Consider the following 26,123-nt stretch of genomic DNA (forward strand, 5'->3'; position numbering starts at 1 on the left):
AATTTTCAGTGTTTGGCTATTATAAATAAAGTTGCCATGAACATTATTTTATAAGACCTTGTGTGGACAAATAAATGCCTCGTGGTGTAATTGGTGAGTTATATATTTAGCTTTATAAGAGATTGTTAAGTACTTTTCAAAGTGGTTCAACTATTTTATACTCCCAGAATAATGTGTAGGCATTCAGTGATTCTAAATTTTGTCAAAATTTGGTATTGTCAGTCTTTTTAACTTTAGTAGGTATACAGTGGTAACATTGTGGTTTAAACTTGTATTTGCCTGAAGTCAAATGATATTGAGCAACTCTTCATGTTTCTATTGGCCATTATTATATCTTTCTTTGTGAAATATCTGTTCATGTATTTTTCCTATTTTAAAAATTTGTGCTTTTTAAATTATTACTGAGTTGTGAGAGTTTTTTTTTTTTATATATATATCCTGGATATAAAAGTCCCTTGCCCATGTGCTATAAATATATTTCCCCATTGAAAGGGTTGTCTTTGAATTTTCTTAGTGTGTCTTTCAAAGAGCAGAAATTTAAAATTTTGATGAAGTCCAAATTATAATTTTTATGTTTCAGCTTTTTTGTGCCTTGTCTAAAAAAAAATGCCTATCCCAAAATACAAATATTTTTCTATGCATTTTTCCTATGAGTTTTATAGTTTTAGTATTGTCTGCCCTTTCTGTCATTTCCAGATCTGCTTCTATTGATTGATTTTTCTCTTTATTATAGGTCACATATATTTCCTTTTTTTTTTTTGCTTGTTTATTTCTTTTTTTTTTTACTGGATGCTTGACATTGTAAATGTTACATTTTTGAATACTGAATTTTGTTGCTTTCTTTTAAAGAATGTTGAGTTTAGTTGGTCAGGCAGTTAAATTATGTGAAATCCTCTTAAACCTATAAATTTTGTTAAGGTGTGTCTAGAATAGCTTTCAATCTATATCTATTTTATTCCTACTATTAAAATGTGAACTTTCTAAGTTCTGTCTAATCTGTCTGGTTAGAACTTGAGCATATCCTATTCTCTCTGGGAATTATTCCGCTTGTAGCTCTCCATTACACAATTTTTTTTTTCATGACATTTGTACATTGCTCAGCCTTACCTTATCCAACAAGTGCATACTTAATATTCAGCAACCTGTTCATAAGAACTTCCATGCTGGTTTCTAGAGTTCTTAATCTGTGTAATTCCCTCCACTCTCTGGTACTCTGGATTAAACCTTAGCCTCACAAAACTCTGATTGCTGTACCTTCAACTTAGCAGGACAACTGTACTCTGCATGTGTTCCCATCTCTGCATTGTGTTCTAAAAATTGTCCCCAAGTGCTTCTCAGCCTTTTGGCTAAGATCAAGTGTAGTATCTGTTCTTATCAGTAAAAATTGTCCCCAAGCAGAAAGTCAAGGCAATAGTAGAGTTCACCTAGTTTGTTTCCCTTCCCGCATAGTTCTCTACTGCTTTTTACAGTTGTTTCATATATTTTTTGAGTTTTCTATCCTTTTATGCCAGGAGGGCAAGTCCCGGACTAATGACTGTATCATGGTTGGAAACAAAAGTTACTTCACTTGGGGTTTCCCTGGTGGCGCAGTGGTTGAGAGTCCGCCTGCTGATGCAGGGAATGCGGGTTCGTGCCCTGGTCCGGGAAAATCCCACATGCCATGGAGTGGCTAGGCCCGTGAGCCATGGCCACTGAGCCTGTGCATCTGGAGCCTGTGCTCTGCAACGGGAGAGGTCACAACAGTGAGAGGCCTGCGTACCGCAAAAAAAAAAAAAAAGTTACCTCACTTTGATTTTAATTTGTTCACATTTCTGATGTTATATGTTGACTGGCAGTGTCTATGACTTCTCTTTTGGAAATCTTTTCTGAAATTTCCTCCCCAGTCCTGCCAGAAAAAGAGGTTCAATAGGGTGTACAATTATGTCCAAAAAAAAAAAAATTGGGATACACTTTGACTAGAGTGATTGATAAACTTTAATTCCAAGAAATAGAAAATAGTATCCACACTTTTAGGAATCCAGAACAATATTTGAATGTAGGGAATAGAGACTGGCCAGCTCTGTGTTAAATACCTTAAAGTTTGGCAAAAGCTGTTTAGTTGCTGTCAGCTTCTTGGCTTTTCTGACACACCTCTACCCACTACCTCAGGGACCCAGTATTCTCTGACTCTTCTCATCTTTCTGGTTCAAAGTGTGTTACCTAGTAAATGTAAAATAAAATTTTTATGAGATGCTAATGACTCATAAAACTCAATATGCTATTCTAAAAATTTTAGAAAATCTAAAACCTTAAATTGAAAGAATGAATTACTAACAGTGTGAATTCAGGCCTCTGTCAAAGGGGTGGAAAAGAATATGGAAAGATTAGATCTCTCCTAGCACAACTTATATAGACTAAGATGGAGGCCACTCTACCTACATCCCACCAGAGCTAGCATAGGAGGGACAAAATAAGCATTCTAACGAAGGTCTAAGAAGAAACAAAAAGCACCTACCATTTCACATCTTCAATCACCGCACAGTCTGCAAAGCATAGCCTAGCCTTGCAATAACCTCCACTCCGCCCCTCCCCCGCCCATTAGCTGGAACCAGTGAATTATGGTGAAAGACAGGAGCCCTCCAGCGTCTAGGGTGGAAATGACTTTAATTTCATCAGAGCCCTGGAGAAGAGACTATTAAAAGAGTTAATGGAACAAACTTCTGAATAGATGGGTCAGGCTGTGACAAACCAAAGTCTTTTTTTGATTTAAGAAGGAAAAAGAAAGCTAGAGATACAGACCTTGTAGTTCTGATGGCCTCTGAGTCCCCTGTCAAATCAATCCTAAATGCAGTAGAGTCCTGATAATTTAATGAAGGACTCAAGAGGTGATGTGGTGAATTTGGTCACAAAGTTGAAATGGGGAAGAGGTACAGTCCACTACAGGGACTGTTCCCCGCCATAGTTTTCTGAATTACAACTGGGGGCGGAATGAAGGATTACTCTATTTTAAAATGTTCACATCAGAATACAGGTTGATGGAGTTTCAAAAGACCATAGTTAGAAAGTTCTCCTTAAAGTACAAATGTGTATAAGAATAAAATTGGACTGTGGTTTAGCAAATAAAATAATTAGGGTAAACAAGAAGTGAGAGAGAGATAAAAGGAAAATGTTAGAGTACGGTTGGCAATGAAAATATACCCACAAAGTGAATTTTCCCAGTCACTCCAGGAGAAATAGTGAAATTATCATATTGTGATGGCTAAGATTTGCCAAACTCTCTGGGGTATTTGTAGATTTAGTTTGTAGTCAGCAGAGATAAAAAAGAGTATTTTTTTTTTTTTGGCCATGCTTATTCTGAAAATACCTATCAAAAGATACACATTTTAGAGAATAGAAAATTTCCCATAGAACTTTCTTTTGTAGTGATCCCAAATGTAGATCTTCAAGATCTTCAATATCCTTGGAAATAATGATGTAAGTAGCCACACATCCCTGGAGATCACTATAATAATTCATTGAGCAGAGTTACTCTATCTAAGCAACCTCTGTGGGCCCCAGGTTTGAGAAACTGCATCTTTAGAGATCCTTTGACTCCTCTTGAAGGATTGGCATCCAAAGCCCCTTTGTGAGTGAAGGGGCTCATTCCAAAAAGATGGAAAACCACTAATACTGGGCTTCTGACACTCTTAAAAATTACTGGACTAATGTCAAAATATTACAGAGTAATACCCAGTATCCCAAGTCAACTCCACTTACTGTGCATCATCTGATTGCCTTAAATGAAGTAGGAAGGTGAGGTTAAGTACCATATACTGAGTACCTAGTAGGTATCAGGCACCCTGCATACTCCATCTAGAGAAGACATTTTTGTTTAATGGTGACTATAGTTGATGGTACTGTTTGGACAAATGAAATTTGTGAAGAGAGTAGAATTTAAGTGTTCACACACACACACACAAAGTAAACATGTAAGGTGATGGATGCTAATTAACTCAGTTATGGAAATTATTTCACCATGTACACAAATATCACATCATCATATTGTACCTGTTAAATTTATTACAGTTTGTCAATTATACCTCAAAAAAGCTGAAAAAAGAAGACATTTTTGTTTTAGAACACCTGTATTCATTTCCCCTTCCAATTGTATCCCATTTTTCTTCATTAGAATACCACTTCCACTGAAAAGGTATTAGAATACCTCAGGTACACACTGCTATATTTAAAATAGATAACCAACAAGGACCTACTGTCTAGCATAGGGAACTCTGCTCAATATTCTGTAATAACCCAAATGGGAAAAGAATTTGAAAAAGAATAGATACATGTATATGTATAACTGAATCACTTTGCTGTACACCTGAAACTAACAATTAACAGCATTGTTAATCAATGATGCTCCAATATAAAATAAAAAAAAAATAACAAAAAATAGAACTGTAATACACGTGGACCTGTGTGTTAGGATTCCAGGGCATGAGGTACATATTATCTAATGGAGTGGTCACAAGAAACAGATGCCTGCCTTTCTGGTTCCCTGTTCAAACCTCACTGTTCTAACAAGGATCCCAAAGAACTCTGTAAGCTGATATAAGCTGATACTCAGAGGCTGGCCCTCACTCTGTGTTGATTATGGACTTATTGTTTCAAACTTTCTGATTCAAAATTAAACACATAACCAAATGACCATAATCCAAAAAAAAAGGAATACTTCACTGAAGACAGTCTTGACAAGAAACTGTAATCAAATGTGCTCCTTACTACTGAACAAGAAGTGGTCTTTGACCCAACCTAGGCCAATTAGATGTTTCTTCTGTGATATTTCGAACACCATCAGAGAGTCAAAGAAGTTCTATTCCATTTGATTGAGGATGACTGGACTAGAGTTGCTGTTATAAAATTACTGCTATCTTTTCTGCTTCTGAGCCTCCAGAACTGATTTGGTTCAACCCCATTTCCATGCCTGATTCTTCAGGTTCTCATGGATATTGTCAAACACCAATATCCGTCCAATAAACTATTTGCTTAATTTACTCAAAGCTGATTTCTTTTGCTCAAAATCAAAGAGTCCTTAAGGATATACTACTTCACTTAACACACAATTCTAAGATATTATGGTTGTGACCATTTCACTGTGGAAAAAAGTTTGACACAGAAAGATTCAATGACATGCCCAGAGTCCCACAGCTAGTAAGACTGACAGAGCATGGACCCAAATCTGGGTGTGTCTGACCCTGAGTTTCAGATTGTTAACCTACATTATACTGATTTCCATCTGTAATTTTCAAACTGCTTTCCCAAAGAGCCTCAATATTCCACATGCTGATCCAAGATTTTTCACTGCTGAAATTGAATAATGGCAGCCTTGCCAATTTAGAGGAAATAATAACTTAATGGATAGAATGTTTTCAACTTTAAATTTTCCTTCCATTTTTCTTAAACCTTTGGTGGTTTCTACTGCTTGCCTGTGAGGCAGAGAACAAAACAAATGAACAAGCAGCCAATGAATATTAATGGCAAAAGTCTGAAACAACAGATCATGCCTCCCTCAAGAGCTTGTTGTTTGCATGCACGTGTGTTGTGATTTTATGTTGCATACCTATAATATAGTCATTTTCTGCTAGGAAAATTGTTCCTAGTTCAAATGCTAGAATTAAATACATCCATATTTCATAGTATTATGCAAAGAGCACCATGATTTTCAAGCTGTCTGCCACCTCAAAAAAATTTTTTTTTTAATTTCCTCAAGTAAGCCTGAGACAATGGCAGCCAAACATTTTGGGTGGTATAAGTCATATCACCTTTAGGAAAATCAGCTCTTTATCTACATCCAAAGCCACCATATTTTGAGGATAAGGGCTTTGGCACTTACTGGATTCTACAAGAATAATGTCATTTGTCAGCCTAAATGCAAGACCCAGAATCAGTTTAAGGGACTTGAAATCTCATTTTGATTCTTGGCCTGGACACCAGCTAAAATGCCTTGGGCCTTGAGAAAGGCCAAGGTATGGTGTATTTATTGGCCATGACTGCAGATCTGGTTAACTTGATGAGAATTTATAGAAAAAGGGATGAAGCAAAGCCAGATTTGCTTTTGGCTATAGATGCATCAGAATAGTAGCCTGGCCTTAAGTTAGAATAGCATCCCAGGGAAACTTCCCAGGGTTTAAGGATTAATATAATGAGAGTAGAATTTGGACCCCTCAGTCTTCCTAGCTTCTCCTACAGCAAGATCAGCTATTTCCCATTTTCCCATTTTTCCCCTCAAAATACCTCTCTTCTAAAATTCATATTGCTTCCGAAATTTCCTGGTCTCCAAGAAGACAGACCAAAATAAAATTATTTTAAATTTACTTTGGGCCAAAAGTGGCAGAAGGAATAAGATATATACTAATGATCAAAACATAGGTGATCCTACACAAGTAAAGTTTACTGTCTAGCAAAATAAAACTTCCAGATTCCCCAGAAAATGAGCTATCTACTACTCTTCCTATCCTGAATATAAAACTTTGACCATTTTTACTTGTGCCTTCTTTAGCATATGGGTATAATATATAAATATTGTATTAGTCTATTGACTCCATGTGCTAATTGGAGTCAACATGAATTGGTATCACCTTTCCAATGTCTGTACAAGTATAGTCTCCAACTGAAATCTCCTAGATTGTAACATTGGATCTCATCAATTTAGACGAAGTAAATTTTCAGATAAATACATAGGTAGTGAAGCTTCAGGGAGGAACCCATGTATCATGCTCCCTTGGTGAGTCATTCCCTTAAAGAGGCAAGGCTGCTTCTCATCTTTCCTTCCACGAATCTGTATCTGTTTCCATATGGTCTGAATGTTTCTCTATTTCCAGGCTCATACCACCCAAAGAGTTTAAAAACTACTGTGGCACCTAGAGATGGCAGGGGAGACCTTCCATCCTTCATTGTTGATCCTTATTACCACATGTCACCAGGCAGTGCACTGGGCTCGTTTTGTTGACTTCCATCAACCATTTATATTGAGATATAATCCTGGGTCCTAGAAAAGAGGAATATTTTATGTCCCAAGTGAGTGATTCACACTCAACACTATGTTGATGTATTTTATGGGATGTAAAAATCTCTGTTCCGGTGATTTCAGCTCCATCAGCATAATTTTCTTCCACATGGCACAGGTAAATCATGGCTAAATATTGAATCATTTATCAATGAATGCATTGTAAGCCAGATCTCATAAAATCTCAGAAATAGATTGTGCTAAAAAAGCAGCTAGCAACCAACTATGATTTTCAAATTTTCCCTTCCATAATCTGTTCCTCATTTAGAGAGAAAACACTAAGGAAATTAAAAATTAGTAAGCTTTACTCCTTTATTGGTAACAATATAAAAGTATAATGATTAGTATAGAATAAAAATATTATTTGGGGGCTTTATAAGAAGAAGGAAAATTTGAAAACTCTGTGCTTCTAGAAGACAAATTGTCATTCTCTGTGAAAGTAACACATTTCAGAAAGTATACATGCATCTTAGGTTCCCCACGTTTAAACTTAAATCCACAGGGATAGAACATGGAATAAAAAAACTTTATGATAGGATGAAGGGGTTTAGTGACGACAGGGGAAGTCAACCTTCTTTTTAAATAACTTTATGGGAGTATAATTTCTTTACAAGGTTGTGTTAGTTTCTGCTGTACACAAAGTGAATCAGCTTTGTGATATAACCCCATATCCTCTCGCTCTTGAGTCTCCCTCCCAAGCTCCCTATTCCACCCCTCTAAGTCATCACAAAGCATGGAGCTAATCTCCCTGTGCTATACAGAAGCTTCCCACTAGCCATCCATTTTATATTTGGTAATGTATATATGTCAGTGCTACTCTCGCACTTTGTCCCAGCTTCCCCTCCCCACACCCCCGTGTCCTCAAGTCCATTCTCTACATCTACGTCTTTATTCCTGCCTTGACACTAGGTTCATCAGTACCATTTTTTTAGATTCCATATATGTGCATTAGCATATGGTCTTTGTTTTTCTCTTTCTTACTTACTTCACTCTGTATGACAGACTCTAGGTCCATCCACCTCACTACAAATAACTGAATTTTGTTCCTTTTTATGGCTGAGTAATATTCCATTGTATATATGTGCAACATCTTCTTTATCCATTCATCTGTTGATGGATATTTATGTTGATTCCATGTCCTGGCTGTTGTAAATAGTGCTGCAATGAATATTGTGGTACATGTATCTTTTGGAATTATGGTTTTCTCAGGGTATATGACCAGTAGTGGGACTGCTGGGTCATATGGCAGTTCTGTTTTTAGTTTTTTAAGGAACCTCCATACTCTTCTCTATAGTGACTGCATCAATTTACATTCCCATCAACAGTGCAAGAGGATTCCCTTTTCTCCATACCCTCTCCAGCATTTACTATTTGTAGATTTTTTTGATGATGGACATTCTGGATGTGAGGTGATACCTCATTGTGCTTTTGATTTGCATTTTTCTGATGATTATTGATGTTGAACATCTTTTCATGTGTTTGTTGGCCATCTGCATGTCTCCTTTGGAGAAATGTCTATTTATGTCTTCCATCCATTTTTGGATTGGGTTGTTTGTTTTTTTGATATTGAGCCGAATGAGCTGCTTGTACATTTTGGAGATTAATCCTTTGTCAGTTCTTTGTTTGGAAATATTTTCTCCCATTCTGAGGGTTGTCTTTTCATCTTGTTTTTGGTTTCCTTTGCTGTGCAAAAGCTTTTAAGTTTCATTAGGTCCCATTTGTTTATTTTTTATTTTATTTCCATTATTCTACGAGGTGGGTCAAAAAAGATCTTGCTGTGATTCATGCCAAAGAGTATTCTGCCTGTTTTCCTCTAAGAGTTTTATAGTGTCTGGCCTTACATTTAAGTCTTTAATCCATTTTGAGTTTATTTTTGTGTATGGTGTTAGGAAGTGTTATAATTTCATTCTTTTACATGTAGCTGTCCAGTTTTCCCAGATCCACTTAGTGAAGAGGCTGTCTTTTCTCCCTTGTATATTCTTGCCTCCTTTGTCAAAGATAAGGTGACCATATGTTCATGGCTTTATCTCTGGACTTTCTATCCTGTTCCATTGATTGATATTTCTGTTTTTGTGCCAGTACCATACTGTCTTGATTACTGTAGCTTTGTAGTGTAGTCTGAAGTCAGGGAGAGTGATTACTCCAGCTCCATTTTTCCTTCTCAAGGTTGCTTTGGCTATTTGGGGTCTTTTGTGTTTCCATACAAATTGTAAAATTTCTTGTTTTAGTTCTGTGAAAAATGCCATTGGTAATTTGATAGGGATTCCATTGAATCTGTAGATTGCTTTGGGTAGTATTGTCATTTTCACAATGTTGATTCTTCCAATCCAAGAACATGGTATATCTCTCCATCTGTTTGTATCATCTTTAATTTCTTTCATCAGTGTCTTATAGTTTTCTGCATACAGATCTTTTGCCTCCTTAGGTAGGTTTATTTCTAGGTATTTTATGCTTTTTGTTTCAATGGTAAATGTTTTCTTAATTTCTCTTTCTGATTTTTCATTGTTAGTGTATAGGAATGCAAGAGATTTCTGTGCATTAATTTTTTATCTTGCTGCTTTAACAAATTCACTGATTAGCTCTAGTAGTTTTCTGGTGGCATCTTTAAGATCGCCATGTCATCTGCAAACAGTGACAGTTTTACTTCTTCCTTTGCAACTTGTATTCATTTTATTTCTTTTTCTTTTCTCATTGCCATCACTAGGACTTCCAAATCTATGTTGAATAATAGTAGTGAGAGTGGGCACCCTTGTCTTGCTCCTGATCTTAGAGGAAATGCTTTCAGTTTTTAACCATTGAGGATGATGTTGGCTGTGGCTTTGTTGTATATGGCCTTTATTATATTGACATAGGTTCCCTCTATGCTCACTTTCTGGAGAGTTTTTATCATAAATCTGTGTTGAATTTTGTCAAAAGCTTTTTCTGCATCTATTGAGATTATCATATGGTTTATATCGTTCAGTTTGTTAATATGGTGCATAACATTGATTGATTTGCATATATTGAAGAACCTTGCATTCCTGAGATAAACCCCACTTGATCATGGTGTATGAACCTTTTAATGTGCTGTTGGATTCTGTTTGCTAGTATTTTATTGAGGCTTTTGCATCTATGTTCATTAGAGATATTGGCCTATAATTTTCCTATTTTGTGACATCATTGTCTGGTTTTGGTATCAGGATGATGGTGACCTCATAGAATGAGTTTGAGAGTGTTCCTCCCTCTGCTATATTTTGGAAGAGTTTGAGAAGGATAGGTGTTAACTCTTCTCTAAATGTTTGATAGAATTCACCTGTGAAGCCATCTGGCCCTGGGCTTTTGTTTGTTGGAAGATTTTTAATCACAGTCTCAATTTCAGTGCTTGTGATTGGTCTGTTCATGTTTTCTTTTTCTTCCTGCTTCAGTCTTGGAAGGTTGTACTTTACTAAGAATTTGTCAATTTCTTACAGGTTGTCCTTTTTATTTACATATAGTTCCTTGTAGTAGTCACACATGATGCTTTATATTCACGGTGTCAGTTGTTACTTCTCCTTTTTCATTTCTAATACCGTTAACTTGAGTCTTCTCACTTTTTTTCCTGATGTGTATGGCTAATGGTTTATCAATTTTGTTTATCTTCTCAAAGAACCAGCTTTTAGTTCTATTGATCCTCACCATTGTTTCCTTTATTGCTTTTTCATTTATTTCTGATCTGATCTTGATGATTTCTTTCTTTCTGTTAACTTTAGGTTTTTTGTTCTTCTTTCTCTAATTGCTTTCAGTGTAAGGTTATGTTGTTTATTTGAGATTTTTCTTGTTTCTTGAGGTAGGATTATATTGCTATAAACTTCTCTCTTAGAACTGCTTTTGCATCCCAGAGGTTTTGGGTCAGCATGTTTTCATTGTCATTTTTTTCTATGTATTTTTTCATTTCCTCTTTAATTTCTTCAGTGATCTCTTGGTTGTTTAATAGAGTACTGTTTAGCTTCCATGTGTGTATTTTTTACAGTTTTTTTTTTCTCTGTAACTGATATCTAGTCTCATAGTGTTGTGGTTGGAAAAGATGCTTGATACAATTACAATTTTCTTAAATTTACCAAGGCTTGATCTGTGACTCAAGATATGATCTATCATAGAGAATATTCCATGGGCACTTGGGAAGAAAGTGTATTCTGTTGTTTTTGGATGGAATGTCCTATAAATATTAGCTAAGTACATCTGGTCTGATGTGTCATTTAAAGCTTGTGTTTCCTTATTTATTTTCTGTTTGGATGATCTGTCCATTGGTGTAAGTGGAGTGTTAAAGTCCCCTACTATGCTTGTGTTACTGTTAATTTCCCCTTTCATGGCTATTAACATTTGCCTTATGTATTGAGGTGCTCCTATGTTGGGTGCATAGGTATTTACAATTGTTATATCTTCATCTTGGATTGATTCCTTGATCATTATATAGTGTCCTTCCTTGTCTTTTGTAATAGTCTTTATTTTTAAGTCTATTTTGTCTGATATGAGTATTGCTACTCTAGCTTTCTTTTGATTTCCATTTGCATGGAATATCTTTTTCCATCCCCTCACTTTCAGTCTGTATGTGTCCCTAGGTCTGAAGTGGGTCTCTTGTAGACAGCATATATATGGGTCTTGTTTTTATATCCATTTAGCCAGTCTACGTCTTTTGGCTGGAGCATTTAATCCATTTACATTTACGGTAATTATTGATAGGTATGTTCCTATTACCATTTTCTTAATTGTTTTGGGTTTGTTTTTGTAAGTCTTTTCCTTCTCTTGTGTTTCCTGCCTAGAGAAGTTCCTTTAGCATGTGTTGTAAAGCTGGTTTGGTGGTGCTGAATCCTTTTAATTTTTGCTTGTCTGTAAAGCTTTTGATTTCTCCATCGAATCTGAATGAGATCCTTGCTGGCTAGAGTAATCTTGTTTGTAGTTTTTTCCCTTTCATCGCTTTAAATATATCTTGACACTCCATTTTGGCCTGTTTAGTTTCTGCTGAAAGATCAGCTGTTATCTTTATCGGGATCACCTTGTGTTTATTTGCTGTTTTTCCTTTGTTGCTTTTAATATTTTTTCTTTGTTTTTAATTTTTCTTAGTTTGATTCATATGTGTCTCAGAGTGTTTCTCCTTTGGTATATCCTGTATTGGACTCTCTGTGCTTCCTGGATCTGATTGACTATTTCCTTTCCCATGTTGGGAAATTTTTTAACTATAATCTCTTCAAATATTCTCTTAGACCCCTTCTTTTTTTCTTCTTCTTCTTGGATGCCTATAATTTGAATGTTGGTGTGTTTAATGTTGTCCCAGAGGTCTCTGAGACTATCCTCCATTCTTTTCATTCTTTTTTCTTTATCTGCTCTGTGGCAGTTATTTCCACCATTCTATCTTCCAGCTCACTTATCCGTTCTTCTGCCTCAGTTACTCTGCTATTGATTCCTTCTAGAGTATTTTTAATTTCAGTTATTTTGTTGCTCATTAATGTTTGTTTCCTCTTTAGTTCTTCTAGGTCCTTGTTAAATGTCTCTTGTATTTTCTCTATTCTATTTCCAAGATTTTGGATCATCTTTACTATCATTACTCTGAATTCTTTTTCAGGTAGTTTGCCTATTTCCTCTTCATTTATTTCATCTTGTAGGTTTTTATCTTGCTCCTTTGCCTGTAAGATATTTCTCTGTCTTCTCATTTTGTCTAATTTACAGTATTTGTGGTCTGCTTTCGCTAGGCTGCAGGGTCATAGTTCCTCTTGCTTCTGTTCTCTGCCCCCCAGTTGTGGAGTTGGTCCAGTGTCTTGTGTAGGCTTCCTGCTGGGAGGGACTGCTGCCTGCATTTTCTTGTGGGTGGAGCTGAGTCTTTTCCTTCCAATGAGTAAGGCTGTGTGAGGTTGTGTGTTTTGGGGTGTCTGTGAGCTTAGTATGACTTTAGGTAGTCTGTATGATGATGGGTGAGTTTGTGTTCCTGTCTTGTTTGTTGTTTGGTGTGAGGTGTCCAGTGCTGGAAGCTGTTGGCATTTGGGTGGAGTCGGGCCTTGGATTCAGATAGAGGCCTCTCTGAGAGCTCTCAGCAGTTAATCTTCCCTGGGGCCAGCAATTCGCTACTGGTCCAGCATCCTGGACTCGGTGCTCCCACCCCAGAGCCTTAGGCCCAACTTCTGGTCAAGGGACCAAGACCCTGCAAGTCACTCTTCCCAGCAATAAAGGGGGGGAAAAAAGAAAAAGACTAACAAAACCCCAGACAAATAGTAAAAAGTAAAATCAAACAGAAACAAGGAAACATACACACACACAAAAGAAACAAAAACAGAACCAAATAAATTAAAAAGCAAGAGAACAACCAGACGAACAAAAGAAACCAAGAACAAAATCAAACAATTAAGAAGAAAGCTGATAAAAACACAAAACCAAAAAACAAAACCGAAACAGAGTGCCAACTGAAGAATGAAACAAAGAAACAAAACGAACTGACAAAAAAGATTTAGAAAAAAAGAAAAAGAGAAAGGGGAAAGAAGATAGAATGACAGAAAAGCAACATAGAAACAGAAATATTAAAAAAAAAATAGAAAATATATTAAAGAAAAAAAAAACAAGCAAAACACCAGAGATATGGTAAAAACAAAATCAAACAAAGACAGAAACTAGAAAACACACACACCTGTAAAAGAAACAAAAACAGAGCCAAATAAAACAAGACACAAGAGAACAACCAGACAAATAGAAGAACTCAAAAATGAAATCAGACAATTTGGATTAAAACTAACAAAAACACATAACTTAAAAACAAAACCAAAGCAGTGTGCCAACTGAAGAATAAAGCAAGGAAACAGAACAAACCAGTAAAAATGATTAAAAAATAATAAAATAAATTAAAAAGGGAAAAAAAACCCCAGAACAACAGAAAAGCAAAGTAAAAATAGAAATGTATAAAAAAATATGTTATAAAACATGGAGATTCCAAAAGACTAAATTTTAAAAAAAATCTAAAACAACAACAAACAAACAAAAAGAGAAACAAACACCAAAAAAGAAAAAAAAAAAAGCTAGAACTATCAACAGAATGAATCAAACCATAATAAAATTAATAGTAATAATTGTTTCCCTGGAGTCTCAGCTGTAAGTGTCCTTGCACATGCTGTGAGTTACAGCCCACCTCCACCTCCCCAAGAGGTCCTCCTCTCCTCTGGGCTGGTCTCTGGACCTTCTGTGCGCCCTATGGGGACCACTCAGACTCTGATCTGGCCCAGTTCCTGCATGTGCTTGCCTCCAAATTCCACAGCTGCCAGAGGTAGACCGTTCTCATTTGTGGGAACACTCATTGTCTACTCAGATATTCCGTAAATGCAGGGTCTACCTAGCTGATTACAGGGATTTAATCTGTAGCTTGTACAGCTGATGGAAAGATTTTTGATCTTCCTTAGTCACCCCCTCCCTGGGGTTCAGCTTTGGTTTTATCCCCACCTCTGCATGTGGTCCACCCACAGGAGTCTGGTCCTGAGGCTGCCTTGGAGCTCTTAGGTCTGCCCCTGTGAGGACCAGGCACAGAGGTGGGATGACTGCTTGGATCACAGGAGCCCCAGTGGCGCTGAATGCACAGGGAAGCCAGTGGCCACGGGCACACAGGAGATATGACCCTAGTGAGGGCCTTTTCTGGTGCCTGGTGTAAGGCACATGAGGGCCAGCCTTGGCCAGGTTTCTCTGGCACCCTGCAGGAGGTGCATGAGGGCCATCCCTGAGCAGGATTTTTTTATTGTCATCAGCAGGCGTCAGTGTGTGGGGAGAGAGAGGCTATAATAGTGGCTCCTCCCCCTGTGTGTGACTCAGCAGTAGTGCCCTGCTTCCATGGCAGTCCAGTCTTCCTCCATAGTCATTCCCTGCTGCAGATTTCCTCCCTCCCATCCCCTCAGTCCGTCTCCTCACAGCCAACAGCAGTTCTCTCTCAGGGCCCCTTCTCCAATCCCCATGTACCAGCTCCCAGCCCCCTTGCACCCCTGTGAATACACATCCCAGTCCGAAGCACATACGTCCGCGGTACAGACCGTCTGTGTAGTTCTCACTCTGTCCCATCTGCCACTGATTGGCTGCTTCACCCTCTTCTGACAGCCTCAGATGCTTCCCTTCTGTCCCAATCTATTTCCCTGTTGGAGAGGGGGTTTCCCCGAATTTGGGAATCTCTCCTCTGCTTCAGCTCTCCTGCCCCAGGGTGCAGGTCCCTTCCCACTTCCTCTCCTCCTCTTCTCCCTTTTTTTTTCTGTCCTACCCAGTTATGCAAGGATCTTTATAGTCCTTTCAGGTGTCCAAGGTCTTCTGCTAGTCTTCAGCTGGTGTTCTGTGAGAATTGTTGCATCTACAGATGTATTCTTGATGCATCCGTGAAGAGAGATGAACTCCACCTCCACCTACTCCTCTGCCATCTTGAATCTTGGGTAGTCAACCTTTAAACATTCTAGTAAGGAATAAAGTGTCTGGGTAGAGATGTTCCAAAGACAAATCTCTCTGCAATCAAACCTCATTTACTTCTAAAATGGTACCACCAATTGCTTTGCTGGGAATTGAGATGAAATCAAGAAACCTTTTTCTGAAGTCCTTCGATTTGACTTGTTCATTGCTTGGTTCTGTATATTTACAAACAGGGACACATGGAGAGAGCAATTCAAGAACAAAGGAGATAATGGTTTCCCACCCCCAGGCTCCTCTGTCCATACTTGCGTGCCACATACCTGATTATGAAAAAGAAGACTAAACTTGAATCTACAGAGGGCATAGAAAATGATCCAGAGAGATGACCTCAGATGGAAATTGAGCAGAGCCTGAATATGTAAATGGTTTGATATGATTTTAAAAGATGAGATTAAGGAACTTGAGTTCCTGTCACTCTGAACATGTCTTTCCTCGTAGAAATGGCAAATTAAATATCATTGTACAAGCAGTGATTCTTTCTATTTCAAGACACTGAGTTCACTGTTATTTCAATGATTGGTGACCCAAGAAACAAGGTTGAATAAACACTCTCTCATTTAGTATGTGAATGCCCAGCCCACACCTCCTTGCCTTTGGGGATTGTTTAGAAAAAACAACCTGTCAATACACCCCTAAAATAAAATGTGTTTATTCTTGTGCTGTCAGAAGGCATTAAGGCAAACCCTAAGCTCTTTCCAAGATTAGGACAAGCTCCAGGCAAAACTGGGAAGTAAATACCTGCTTGTCATGAGAGGAATTTGATCGCAGGCAGGATAGGCTGAGTGAAGTTATCTGGGACCAGGAAGGAGTCCAAGTAGTCCCAGAAGGTCATGGTAGGCTAGAGGCAACCATGAGAACACAGTCAAGGATCTGTTATCTTTGGCAAGTCAGACAGAAATGGGAGCCTAGAGAGCAGATTCCCGAAAGAGGTGATTTATTTGAGGCATAGAAAAAGAAAATCAGTAGGGAGAAAACACCAGGGTATTTCTCTCAGTAAGGATAAAGGGGACAAATCATTAAGCTTCTAGTAGGCTGGAAATATGCACTGGGATGAGTAAGAGGATATTGGGAAAGGCAAGAAACTGCCTCTGGGGGACCAGGCTCACTATGAAACTTGGTGGTACAGAGCATGAACCTACTTTCTTGGGAATAAGGGGAATGCAGTGACTGGGTTCTTGGAACACCAGAAATCACTGATGCCTGCCCTATGAGCAACTGAGGGAAGGTGCTTCATGCCACCTGCTTAAAGCCAGAATTTGTGTCAGATTAAACCTATTTGTACAAGGTTGAACCTGCAGGGCAGGATAAGTAAGTTACAGTTATCAGGGTTAGAGAGAGAAACTTTGGGAAATCCAGCAGGCCAGCACAGTACTCCTTAGTTTACCAGGCAGACTCGGTGAAAAGAACACTGATTTTAGTATTGTAAGGCTTAGTGTGAATATCAGCTCTATCTCAGGCCAGTATGGATACAAGTTAGGAGTGTAGGATCTGAAACCCCATTGTGTGGGCTTGAAGCCAGTTCTGTTGCACTGGGTAAGTTCCTTAATCATCCTTTGCTTCAGTTTTCTCATCTATAAAATGGACAATAATTATAATGTTTTTCTCAACAGTTGCTGGGAGGATTAAATGAGTGCGTACATGTAGACACTTAGATCTGTGTCTGAACCTACTAAGTACACAATCAGCATTAATCATTATTATTATGAGGCATTGAGCAAGGTATTCAATGCTTAAGCTCTTTTTATTTTTGTTTTCTCATCTGAAAGTAGGCACAACAGCACTCATTTCATACAGTACTTATAAATATTTAAATAAGATAAGGTATAGAGACACGACATCATGTTTGGCACAGCATAGGTGTGCTAATTTCAAATGCTTTTGTGTCTCAGCAACAGAAAACTCTATTAACAATGACTTAAATCTAAAGAGAGTTTATTTTTGTCACAAAGAAAATAGTCCAGAGTTTGGATGTTTTACACATTTAGTCAGAGACTTCAGGATGTCTGAGCTCTGAGTCAGCATCTCTGCGATTACTTTGACTGGCTTAGTCCTTGTTTAAGACAAGGAGAAAGGAGCGGGGACACTGTGAGCCCCACACAAAGTGAAAGTATATGCCTGGATAAGGTTGTCAGGTAAAATACTGGATCCCCCAGTTAAATTTGAGTTTTAGATAAACAATGAATACATTTTTAGGATAAGTATTTCCTAAACAATATTTGAGACATACTTATACTAAATATCGGTGGTTTGTCTGAAATTCAAATTTAACTGGGCATCCTGTAATTTATCTACTAAATCTGGCATCCCTATGCCAGGAACTCAGCAGATTGTCACTGCAGCCTCATTGGCCAGTCTCTGTGACTCTGTAATCAGTACTGCAAAGGAAGCCGGGAAAGTATTTGATGCTTTCATTCTTCATAGTTGGCAAAGGACAAAGGGAGTAGGACATAATACTAGGTTGGTCAAATAATGTCACTTGTCTTAGTAGGTGTTCAATAAATGTTCATTTCCTCCTGTTACCCTCTTCCCAAGGGCCTGATTGTCCCTTTACACAGAAGAAAGTACATAATCAACTTTACTGCCTTAAAGTATTACATCATGAATATCAACATATGAAATCAGCAATCCATAGTTAAAAAGACAGATCTGAAACTTAATTGGCAAGTCCAGGGGTTGACTACATGAAACATATACAGGCTGAGTTTTAGCTATTCAATCATATCTGTGCTAGCAGTTCTCCCTGACCCATAGGGAAGTTCTTTTCCATATTTGAAAGCAGGGTTGGGACGAAGGTGAAGTAAGTGAAGCACTTGAGAGCACATTTTTGGGAAACACTCACTCACTTTTGTACAATCTCCTTAAATGATGCACCCTCAGTACCCCACTTTCCCTAGCCTAGTCCCAGGCCTGTGTGAAGTATAGCTAGTTTGTGTGTGTGTGTGTGTGTGTGTGTGTGTGTTTTGTTTTGTTTTGTTTGTTTGTTGTCTTTTGCTTAAGCCAAAGGATAAACCACTAATGACAGCCATTAGTCCTTGATTCCCAATTGTAGTCCCAGATTAGAAGTCATCACCTATGTTGTTTATTTCTGTAAAGAATGCTTTAGGTGACTTACGTTACCGAGTTTAGCTTAGTGAAGCTAGCTTCTCCATGCATGCCAGGGTTATTCTTTACCTCTTCTCTCTTCCCAGTGCACAGAAATATATATGGCTTTAACTCCTCTGAAGATAACTCTAAGTCAGGGTGTATGAGGACCCATCAGCACTATGACCTGGTTGCAATATCTCTTCAGTTATAGACAGATTCCTGTTTTCTACCAGATAAGAGCACAGTCTCAAGGTTTTGATGTGATTTGACTCTATTTTCTTAATCTGCCTTAAAGATTAAGAAAAATTATTACTGTAAAATGATGACTTCTTTTTTTAAATTTCCGTTTTCTCCTTTCTTTCTTCCCATCCTCCACTTCCCTCTTTTATAATCACTACCAACAATAAGTTGACATGATTAACTGAGAACATATCCTCCACTCTTACCCTAAATCAGGGGAAAAATTTGGAGATCAGAGAACAACTATTTGGAATGGCATATCCACCACAGGCGGCTTTGATAACAGAGGTATTCTTAGCTAAACGAGGGACCATATGAAATGGAAATAAGTCTAATAAGGAGGCAGTATGGTACTTTATCAAAATACTGATGGGGTTTATAATTTTACAGAAAGCAAAAACATTTCAATAGATGAAATATGTACATCTTATGTGAGATTAGGCCTAGAGGAAATTTTAGAAGAATATCTACACTCCTCATGCTGAGAGTGTCTGCAATTAAGTTATTCTGGAGACATGTAACCATAGCTACTTCTGCTGGCGGACCAAACTTGGGTTGAAGGAGACACTATCTCCTTCACATATCCCATCAGAGGAAAGCCCACTCAATTCTTTTTTTGACATCAGGGAAAGCCCTGGAAGAAAGCTATCCCAACTCCTACCATTAATATCCAGATGAAGCCTTCAGCCATTGAATATTAGTAAAGCCTTCCAGAAGCATCTATTAGAAGAAGGCAAGTAAGACTGGGTGACGTTGGCAGTTAGGAAAGAAAGCCTTATGCAACTGGGACAACTCCCAAAGACCTGCACTAGGATGTGGCCAAGTGGCTCCTTGCGTGGCAGGAGGAAATTGGTTAGCTGAATCAATCTGCGAATGACATTCCTCTGACTTAACTTCCTTGAAACACTTACTTAAACCTTTCATGAATAGGTCAACTTAAATCCTAATTGGAGTCCAGCATGTTTTTAATTTTTGGATGATGTGTCAGGTGATCTCATAAAGGGGCAGGTTCTGCTCCCAGGTCATCATACCCACCCTTCTGAAACAATGACAGACAGATGACTTCCCAATGTGATAGATTATGGCTGGTTTCCCTGGCCTTCCAACCTAGTTTACACCTTTCCCAAAGAAGAACAAAATTCATTCTTGGGTAAGAAAGAAAGGAGGAGCTTGACTACATGCATTATTCTGCTGAGACACAAAGAGAAGGAGGGAGACTTTACAGTAGTAGTGGCATGGGGAAAATACCCTGAAGGCCATCAAGCAGAAAACAGAATCTAATGGTAGTTATGAGGTCAACTTTGATTAAGAGGCAGCAAACCAAGGAATGAGAAAAAGCAAACCTACATTGTCATTTCAGATCAAATATTTTTGCCTTCCCTCTTCAATATCTTCTCTTTCTGTCTCCTCAGCAAATAAAATATTGTTTGGAGGAGAAACAGATTTACAAACAAACCATCTTTCTATTTGGATACATGGTCACACAAAGGAAAGGTTTTGTTCTTCCACACACACACAAAAAAAATCCTGCACAGAAGATGCATACAAATGATTGCAGTTGTCACTATCACAACTTAGAGAAAATGAAGATGGTATAAAATAATATTCGCAAATGGCTAATAGAATTTGAATAGTTTCAAGAAAGAAGAGAAAATGAAAGCACTGAATCTACTTGAGATGTGAAGAGAATGAGACGGTCCCAGGAAGAGTCTAGGGCAAAGAAACTCTTGATTTTCCCCCTGTTTAGAAGTGGCACTCCCTGGTGCATTGATTTATGTGAGGATTAGGCAGCAATCATACTCTCTAGACTAGCCTGGAAGGCATGTGCATAAAGTATGATATTTGCAATATGCAAATGTCACGTATGATGAATGGAATGCTCAGTATGTCTCGAGGATACCCAGATGCTAACCAGCCACTGCTTCTCTGCTGCAAATTGGAAAGAAACTTGGAGAGAAGGTATCTTTCTATAGCTAATTGATTTTTTTAATAACATGGTCTTTGACTCTAAATACCTGTCACTAAAACATAAGTCATTTTACCTATGTTAGCTTTGGGGGAGTATAGATATTTCTTAATAACAATAACTGTCAAGACTAGAGATTAAACCATGGAAAGCTATGTCAATCTATGTATATACAGCACATATAAGGCAAAGATGCAAGGTCAACTGAAGATTGGATTAAGGAATGGATAATAGGAGTTAAGTGCAATAGTTGAAATAAAACTTGAAAACTATTCTGCAGGGCAGAGGATGAATGGATCACGAGTATCCTCAGCCAGTCTACAGTGACTCAGAATGGTTCTTAAGGAGAAACAAGGACAGTAAAAGATGGAGGTTCCATAAAGATAAAAGATCAGCATCTAAGTAGTTTGGTAGCAAGTACCAAAAGAAGACAGGTTCAAGAGCAACAACCCAGGCAGATATGATACCACTATGGAAAGACATGGAATCTAGTCAATGCAGACCTAGGAATTCAAGGTAAGACCAGGAGCGAAATTGACTCAGGGTTGAACTGAAGGCAGTCTATTGATCTCGGGATCTTTTCTCTTCCTGTGCTAGAATGAATCCTAGGTTCTTTAGAATCTAAGAATGGGCTCGTTCCAACTACACAAAATAAAGACACAGGGCAGAGATTCTGGCTGATTGTCCACATAGCAGCCATGCCTAACACCTTATAGAGGCTCAAAATGGTTTGCTGAATCACAATCTGTATCTCCCGTGTGTCAGAGTATCTTTCTTCTTACCAGTTGCTGCCTTTATCTTTTCTGTCACTACTTTGACTAGAACTAAATGTTTCATTGTAGAGGACTGCCTGAAGTTGAATGCAAGAGCCATGATGAGTGGGGAAGTGTCTGAAGCTAGAAGATAACTGAGGGACCTTCTGTAGGGCAACAGTGAAATCCCTAAGGGGTTCTTGGGTCTGGGGAGCCAGTAAGCGTGATAGCGGTGAGGGCTCTAGAATTGCACTGTCCAATCCAACGGTCACTAGCATCATGTCATTGAGCGCTTGCAATGTGTCTACTCCAGATGGATATGTGCTGTAAGATGCAATATACACCAAATTTCAAAGGCTTAACACAAAAAAAGAATATAACTTAATTATTTTATATTGATTGCATTTTAGAATGCTAATATTTTGGAGATGTTGGGTTAAATAAAATACAGTATTAAGATCAATCTCACCTGTTTCTTTTTATGTTTATTAATGCGGCTACTAGAAAAATTAAAATTATTCTGTGACTTGGATTCTATTTCTGTTGGATCCTCTTCTCCACAGGTAAAATCAGAATTTGGTGATCTATGTCGGGGTCCTCTTCAAGTGCTGTCTATGGCATCAATATATATGCCGTTCCTAGTCAGTGAGGAGATAGGTGCAGAACTTGAGAGGAAGGTTCTAGAAACTTTTATATCAGTTAGGCACAGCAATGACATCCAAGTGTATGATGTTTAATGATTATAAAAAATTGGGAAAAAAACAGTTTTTTGTTTCACCAGAGATAGTTGGAGGAACATTGAGGATTTATCATAAGACTGAGCTTCAATGGGTCAGAGAAAACTGTCACAGGCTTTAGAAACTTGGGATGGTGGAGGCAGCTGTCAGAGGTTGCCTAAGTGTGCTCCAGGGGAGACATGCTTCAGAAGCCATGCAAAGGAGGAAAAAAGGAACACTTTCCCATCATTTTCAGCAATTGCCAGTTCTGAGTCTCTGTATGGAGTGCTATAATGATTGCAAGACTAGGGAGGCTGAGAAGGCATGGTTAGTGATGCTGAATGCTGCCAAACTTGGGGCATCTAGGACCCAGATGTCCCTAAAGAAGTGAGCATCTGCTTTTCAAGGCAGAATCTCAAAATTCCATCCTTCACAGGCTTAGTGTGGATATGTTTACTCATTTGGTCATCTGTTCAATAAACATTTATTGAGTAGTTACTATGTTCCAAGAACTCTACTAGAACGTGGCACTCTAAGAATAAGTAAGAAATTGTGACTACCCATAAAGATTGTACAATGTGAGAGGGGAGAGAAAGATACACCTTCTCTGATAACACATGGTGTTTGGGTCTGGAGGAACACCAGGTAGAATATGGTTACCGTTAGTCAAAGGACTAAAGGAATTCTGCTGACTCTCCAGAGAGAAACAGCTAACACTGCCTGCAAGGGCCGCTCCTAGTGGAAAGACAGCAAGGAATTGGAGAAAAAGACCAGTGGTTTCAGATTCATGTAGAGCTAGGTCTGAATGCTGTATTGTTTCTCTGCTTACAGGCATGTGGCCTTAAACCTCAGTTCCTATTCCTCTAAAATGGAGCAGATGCACCCACTGAAGAGATGTTGCACATATTAATGAAACAATAGGAGTTAAGAGCATTTTAAGCGCTCAGTAATGATAAGTGAATGCATAAACTTTACGCGCAACATTTCCCATTCCCCAGGGACAAGAGTTTTCTCAGAGTTTCTCATAAGACTGAAACTAAAGGTGGGGTTATATGGACCCTGCTCTGAAGATGGGAGAATCACAAGGTCAGAAAGCCAAACTGTTGAAGAAACAGTAGGCTGACATTGCCTTCAGGCTAGACTGAACAGAAATTTATTTCAGCTGGATATCAGGTAGATAAAAGGAAACATTTTCAGTCACTGAAGATCTTGAGTTTGGGTGTATGAGAAGTTATGAGTAATCCAAGGCCAGGTCACTAGCTTGTCAGAGAATTATATGTGAGTCGCAAAGACTAATGTTCATTGCAAGACACAGTAATAGATTAAATGAGATAATAGATGTGCAAATGCTCTGGGAAGTGGAAAAGACTAATCAAGTAGTGTGTTATTATTATTAATAAGTGCTATCTATCTAAAAATGCTCGGTCTGGGAAAAATAGGCAACACGCAAGTTCAAAGATCTTGTCTCACAAATAGCTAAACAAATGGGCGGTCCCTCCTTGAAGAAGCTGACATCTCATTAGCTGTGGAACCCTGTGCCCCAGCTCTGGGATCCAATCCAGGTCCAGAGAATGGACAGCTGTCAGCCCCGGCAGAGGAGCCAGCTGACTCTATGTAATAACAGCCATTTAGTGGCACAGACTGATGGTGGGGGAAATGAGTTTCCTTTGCATCAATAGCTCCTGCTTAGACAAAACCAAAATGAAGTGTCCTGGCATTTTTCTTGCGGTGCTGTGCAGTTAACTGGGGGTGGGGAGAGCACCTATTCAATCCCATTGATAACGTCTTTTAAAGAAACACTCATGTGAATCACCACACCCTTATGCAAATGTGGTGGCAATCTTCAGAGCTCTAATTGATGTGTGTTCTGTGCATGTGTGTGCGTGTGTGTGTGTGTGTGTGTGTTCGTGTGTGTACAATCAACTGTGCCTGAGGTAGCATCGTAACCATGAAGTTTTTTTGTTTTTTTTTGTTTTTTTTTGCCGTACGTGGGCCTCTCACTGTTGTGGCCTCTCCCGTTGTGGAGCACAGGCTCCGGACGCGCAGGCTCAGCGGCCGTGGCTCACGGGCCCAGCCGCTCCGCGGCATGTGGGATCTTCCCGGACAAGGGCACGAACCCGTGTCCCCTGCATCTGCAGGCGGACTCTCAACCACTGCGCCACCAGGGAAGCCCGAAGTTTTTTTTTTTTTATTTGATACAATTACCATTATTAACTGGACTCATGGAAATTAAGATGAGAAAACTATATTATATGACTGTACTCTGTCACCAGAGAGCTAAAATAAGAAGAATGCCTCTTTGCACCTGCATACTGACATCCTTAGTATTAACTGAGTCAACTCTCTTGACTAACAGTGATACACATTGAACAAAGGTTTTTTTTTTCTTAATCCTCCCAAATGCTTCACTCAATCAACCACAAATGCGATTAACACTGAATTTTTTTTTACTAAATTAACTAAATTTATATAATAGTAAAGGAATCATGTCTGTGTGTGTAGACTCACCCCTGACGTGAGGTAGAATTGTGCATATATGTATGAGAAATGGACAGGAACAAGTGTGGATTCTGGAGACATTAGGCTTTATTAGTTGGATATAGAAAAGCACATCTAAGAGAGAAAAGTGCAGAGCTTAAAGATTTTTTTTATGAAAAAGAATTAGATATATGCATAACCGCAAAATATTTTCTGGGAAAATTACATAGAAAGCAGTGTTCTTTTGGAATAAGCTTGAGGTGGCCAAAATGAGTACAATGCAGACCATGTAGGAAAGCTTGCTAGACAACTCCACACCACCTAGACAGATCTGAGAAAGAGAATAATTAGTTTAGGGTAGGACTAGATTTTTACATTTTATTATATTTGGTTTTAATTCCTTACTTATTTCAGGAGGTTAATAGTGTGTCCCAGGCATTCACATTTTTTACAAGCTCCCTAGATGCACACCAAAGGTAGAGAAACACACACATGCACACATCCATCATTATAACTATTACATAATTGCATTAGAAAAAAGAATAATTATAAAAGACAATGATTACCCATACTTTTACTCTCTTAACCCAACTACCTGTAGCATTTTGGTTTATTGACTTCCAAATTTTTCCCCGATGTACATGGAGTGTTGCTATTTGTAAGCAGACTTAAAACCCCGCGACTACTAAACTACCTACTGGATTTTAAATGAAACTTAAAGTGGAAGTCTTAGTGACTTCTTTTGTAAGGCTCTCCCCTACTTATTACCTCTGCCAATCAGGAGCATTTATCTCCTCCCTTGACACTGCCACCAAATCACCCTCCTCTGGGATTAAGCTCAGGGCACCTGACTACCTTTGTATTAATTCAGTTGTTCTCTTGGTGAGTGCCATACCTTTGTCAGAAAGGCTTGAACTTAAGTAGCAACCTGGGGGAGCAGGCCGAGATCTTAACCTGGATTTATCCATATTTTCCACTGTGATTTCTACGTTTATGTATACTAGAGGATATCGAAGCACTGCTTGGAATCCCTCACCTCCCATGAGTTCATGAATCTCTCCCTTTCACTTACACTGCAGGGATATTAAACACATTATTCTGTTTTGATTGAACGCCAGTAAAATTAAATTCCATCTTCCCATCTGTGGCACCAGGAAGGGACCACTGCCTTATGGAAAAGGGGAGTGTGGCAATAGAGGAGAGACCCCTTCAGGACACTCATGGGCATGCCACTTTTTGCTAGACAAGACGAATTTCTCATTTCCATGACACAAATCTCAACATCTGCTCTGTCTTTACCTCCCAGACATCCTGACAGGTGTAGCCATCTTTAAAGCATTGCTATGAAGCAACATATGGACCGTCAGCAGTGAATAAAGTATAAAACGATGCAGGGGGGGGAGGGAGAGGCTCTGCTTCTGATCTTTCAG

General features: G+C 38.6%; 1 pseudogene; it reads left to right on the forward strand.

Annotated features, from left to right (window-relative positions):
• Positions 1 to 1,326: 1,326 nt before the first annotated feature.
• On the forward strand, positions 1,327 to 1,503 carry LOC117310001 (U2 spliceosomal RNA; annotated as a pseudogene).
• The last annotated feature ends 24,620 nt before the right edge of the window (positions 1,504 to 26,123 follow it).

The sequence above is a fragment of the Tursiops truncatus genome, chromosome 1 (genome assembly GCF_011762595.2).
Source record: "Tursiops truncatus isolate mTurTru1 chromosome 1, mTurTru1.mat.Y, whole genome shotgun sequence".
Taxonomy (NCBI): domain Eukaryota; kingdom Metazoa; phylum Chordata; class Mammalia; order Artiodactyla; family Delphinidae; genus Tursiops; species Tursiops truncatus.